This window comes from Sinocyclocheilus anshuiensis, unplaced genomic scaffold (genome assembly GCF_001515605.1).
Source record: "Sinocyclocheilus anshuiensis isolate Anshui unplaced genomic scaffold, SAMN03320099.WGS_v1.1 scaffold91, whole genome shotgun sequence".
In the NCBI taxonomy this organism is placed as follows: Eukaryota; Metazoa; Chordata; class Actinopteri; order Cypriniformes; family Cyprinidae; genus Sinocyclocheilus; species Sinocyclocheilus anshuiensis.
In genome coordinates this window covers 1434401-1439206 of record NW_015552636.1, presented here as the reverse complement: position 1 = coordinate 1439206, position 4806 = coordinate 1434401, and the positions used below count along the sequence as shown (strand labels likewise).

The following is a 4806-nucleotide window of genomic DNA, read 5'->3' as shown; positions in this document are numbered from 1 at the left end:
AATCCCCTTTCTTCCCCATTCTGATGCTCGGTTTGAACTTCAGCAAGTCACGCTAAATGCATTGAGTTGCTGCCATGTGATTGGCTGATTAGCAATTTGCGTTACCAAGCAATTGAACGTATATTTAATGTGTATATTTAATGCACAAGTTAAATATAAACTAGTGCTGTCAAAAGATTAATCGTGATTAAATCGCGATTTTGGATGCAATTAATCGTCTGACAGCATTAATATAAACAAATATAAACAATATTTTTTCGTGTAAACATACTCATAGTCCTCAAGTAGTGTACAAAAAATAAAATCATTTCCATTAGTCCTACACTGAATCCATTCCAACAGATGTTAACCTGCCTCATAGGGTACGTTTAAGAGCAAGTTGTGTTTCACGTAGAGGAGAGTGGGGATGGTTGCAATGAGGGGCAATTGCAACATGGCTTATTTCAATCAATTTAAATCAGTTTATCTTAAATCAGCCGCATGTGACCTTTCCTACAAAAAATAATTTTCATGGTAAAAAAGTATTTTTTTAATGATCAGATTTTTTGTCATACTGTCTAAGCTGCTTACATGAAGCATTTGAAATCTTTTAATCTGTGTTGTTTTAGCTTCTAGGCATAGCTAGCATGTGTCAAAGATATTGTGTCAAGCTAATATTTATCATGGCTGTTCAATAGGAACAGTTGCAGCCGTCCCAAAATGTTGTCACTTACCACAACACTAATGTAAAAGTTGAAGCATTTGAAATCTTTTAATCTGTGTTGTTTTAGCTTCTAGGCATAGCTAGCATGTGTCAAAGATATTGTGTCAAGCTAGTATTTATCATGGCTGTTCAATAGGAACAGTTGTAGCCGTCCCAAAATGTTGTCACTTACCACAACACTAATGTAAAAGCACTGCGTTATAGGCTAACCGAGACTTGTGATTTGAACTTATTGTTGCTCTTTTGTTAGTTTTGACTGCTTTTATTGTCTTCATTTGTAAGTCGCTTTGGATAAAAGCGTCTGCTAAATGACTAAATGCAAATTAGCTTATTGAAGACCCTGTCTGCACAAAGAAAATAAAGAACTTGCTAAATGATATTTAAGAATGATTTTAATTCCATCTTAATTAATATTGCAACTACCCTGTGGACTGATGTAACCGTCCCCTGTTGTGGGGTCAGTTGCAACATCTGACTTTGTCTATTCAAGTATAAATTTGACAAATATCATTAAATGTTCATGTTACAGCAATGTGAGTGCATAGCTGACAGATGTGGCTTTATTGTACTAAAATTTTAGCTTTCTGAAACAATCAGTCTCTGAGAAAATGCAAAAATGTTGCAACCGTCCCCACTCTCCCATTTTCTGCAAATGACAGAATTTTTTAATTTCGATCACATTTTTGCCTTCACCAGTTCATTGTTAATAGTTTTGAGAAGGGTATGTCTAAGTATTTCATGTCAAGTAACCAGACACACAAAGAAATTCTTATCTTTATGTATGGCATTTTTTCAGTCTGAATGTATTTGTAATTGTATAGCTAGATTTATATTTGGGTAAAGTAATTAGGTGAAGTATTTTGGCCCCTACTAATGGCAATGTTTGCAGACAGAACGGCTACAGTAAACACTTCTGACAGTGCACACACCTCCTGCAAGATATCACACCACCGTCTTATGACCAACTACTGTTAAACAAGTTCAGCCACACCCTAAATCAAAGTACACTTTTATAGGGAAGTAGAAGTACAGAAAAACAACCTAGTGAATGTGAGGTAGGTTGATACAATATCATATTTTGCTTTATGTTTGAAATGTTTTCTGTGCTTGCATGTACAAAAAAGCTGTTGCATAAGTTTTTCAGCATAGGCTCACTCGGAGCTTAAACAACAACAACAACAAAAAGACTACTAAAAAGACTTCGAAACATCTTTAAGTGGTTGTGTTCCTCTGATATCTTGAAACCAACTGTTGATATATTAAATGCTGTTATTTTTACATAATGATTTATTTCAGAATCAAGTAATACATTGGAAATGTAGGCCGATGCGTGACAGGATTCAGAGTCCAAAAAATGTCCTTAACATTGTAAATTTACATGTAATAACGGCAATGTATTTTGGGTGAACCCAGAAAAAAACGAATTAGCTAAACTGTACTTTTGTTATTGTGTGACATTCACCTTCCCCACATTTTTCCATATTCATACCTCAAATGAACATGCATAAGTGCTACAAAATTAGTGTTATGTCTTCTGTGATCAGGATTGCTTAATGGTTTTAAACCAGCAGTATAAACTGGTTGTTAGTATTAAGTGAAACCTGTAGCACAGCAGAACCAACTGTGTGTTTTCTTGTTATCAGATTCCATGAAGCACATGTTATGAAGCAGCTGCACATACTGTGATCAAGGCTACTAAATCTCCTCAGGGTGAGTCAATTTATCTGTGTGTAGTTTCCAACAATGGAATATTTTTGATTAAAGTAACAGAAAACAGGACAGACCACGTTAGGGCATATATACACTAAGGACGTGACATGTGGTCAATGATGTGCCATAAGACACACGAAACATATAACGTCACACGATAGTATGACAGTCTACTTCATGTATTTCATGTAATGTAACTATACACACTTAACACCCAAATTCTGAAGTCTTAAAATGTATTAAAATATTTTCTATGGCAGTACTGTATGCATGTACTTGTTTCTGTATCTATACCTAAGTGAATTATAAGTAGATTGGTTTCTTTTTGAGCTGCCATGACATTTCAACAGGCGAGCCTGTACTTGATTTACCTGGATAAACACAAAACTGAAAGTATTTATGGAATAGTATATACGGAAGTGAAGAATAAAAAACAGCTAGCATTGCAAGGTTGGTTGATAGTTCATATAATTTTAAGCATTATTTTGATGTATTTTGATATATATATTGATTCAGCAGAAGACACAAGAAGGGTTTGGTGCAACTGAGATCAGGCAGAGACGGGGAAGTTTGCAAAAGGATCCTCCAAACTGTGAGTATTATTTCACTAAACCTACAGCTGATCTCAGTTACACACTGATCTATTAGTGTTAATTTCTTTTACAGTGAATAAACACAAAGGAGATTCAGAGGAGAAGAAAGAATCTGTAGAGGCTGCCAAACATTCAGAAGACGCATCAAAAATCACCATGGACTTCAAACAGTTTGTACTGATACTGATGGGTGCATTCGGAGCACTTCTGGGATCAGTCGCTGGAGCTGAAAGTGGAGTTAGGGGGTCTTTTATCGGAGTAGTCGTTGGCATCTTTGTAGGGGTTTTAGTCGCTATTTTCATCATGTACATTTATACTCACATTTATTCAAAGCAGACTACACAAAGTAGGCCTACATCATAAGCAACTGAATCATAAGGATCTGCAAAGTTGATCAGGTGCAAGCTAGTTCAGACACACAGTACAAGTGCAAGCAGAATAGTTTTTCCCCCCTTTTTTTAATAATTATTTTTAAGTATACAAGACATTTACTAACGAAACACTGCAGTCTGAGATGTTTGAAAAATAGGGTGAATACTTAATATGTTCTTGCAGAACTAAATATCAGTATAAATCCTAAACTAGTTAGCCTATGCCTTTTTAATTCTGGCGTAAATTTAGGGTCATACCACATTTTGGCAGCTTTATATGCCTTATTGTTTTTAAAGATGTTCATCCGAAGAAGCTAAAACGCAGATGTGTGCAATATTTTGTTGTCTGTTGTGTTTATGGATTTGCCTGATCTATTGTGTGAAGGAGGAAAAGAGGAGTAGCCTACAGAATCCCGTTTTAAAACACAGGAACCAGTGTTTTAAAACAAGCTCCAATCATAATGTTTTTCCTTTTACATTTGAAAAATTGTCTGTTAATTATCTTATAAGATTATGTATATACGTGACAGGATTTTGAACACATCCGCATGCATAAATATGTTTGTCATAGGGCTTTAAATGACTGTACAAGCATGTGCTATGTAAATAAAATGTGTTTAGACTAAAATATTTATCTTTATTTAGGATTTTAGAGGTTAATGCAGTAATTCTAAACTAGCATGGGACAGTAAGCAGATAAGGTTTTGGAAAACATTGCCATTCAGTGGCATTTCATTGGAGTTTAATGGTAAGTCATAAACACATATGTCAACAATGTCAGTCCATTTTCCATTGCTGGAGTACTTTGCACCTAAAACGTTTTCAAAGGCTACTGACAAGAGAAGCTCAGGCCGTGTTTATGCGTTCATGACTTAAATACAAACTAATTACGATATAAGGTACTATTAATACGGTGGCCGAGAAGTGCAGAGCAAATCACAATTCTGAAAACAAAATAACAAATTACAAACGCAAATGCAAGTCTAAAAAACAAAATAACAATTCAGAAAGCACAACAACAATTCAGAAAACATTATAACAAGTCAGAAAACACAACGACAAATCAGACAAACCGGAAGAGGTAGGTATAGTTTGAGACAGCGCCATTGGTTTGGGATTACTCACCGCTGACTGGACGAGACATCTGTCAATCAACGTATACAGGAAGAACCAGCCGAAGAACAGCAGAGTCGTGGTAGAAAGTTCGGAGATGGTATTAAAGTAGCTCAGTTTAAATGTATTGTATGAATTGCCCTAACTATGGAATTAAAACTACGGAGTATATGTTTACATTTAGTTAAAAGTGACTGTAAAACATCAGCTCCAGTGGTGCAGATAGATAATTGCGTGCCCTTGGCTTTATGATGCAATCGACCTGGGTTCGATCCCGCCTTTTGCCGAACTTTTTTTTCCTCCCTTTTCAAATCTC

General features: G+C 35.5%; 1 long non-coding RNA gene across 1 annotated transcript; it reads left to right on the top strand.

Annotated features, from left to right (window-relative positions):
• Positions 1-2924: 2924 nt before the first annotated feature.
• LOC107666676 (uncharacterized) lies at positions 2925-3818 on the top strand. The gene is made up of 2 exons (XR_001631703.1): positions 2925-3005; positions 3080-3818. It is a non-coding gene; the product is annotated as an uncharacterized LOC107666676 (long non-coding RNA).
• The last annotated feature ends 988 nt before the right edge of the window (positions 3819-4806 follow it).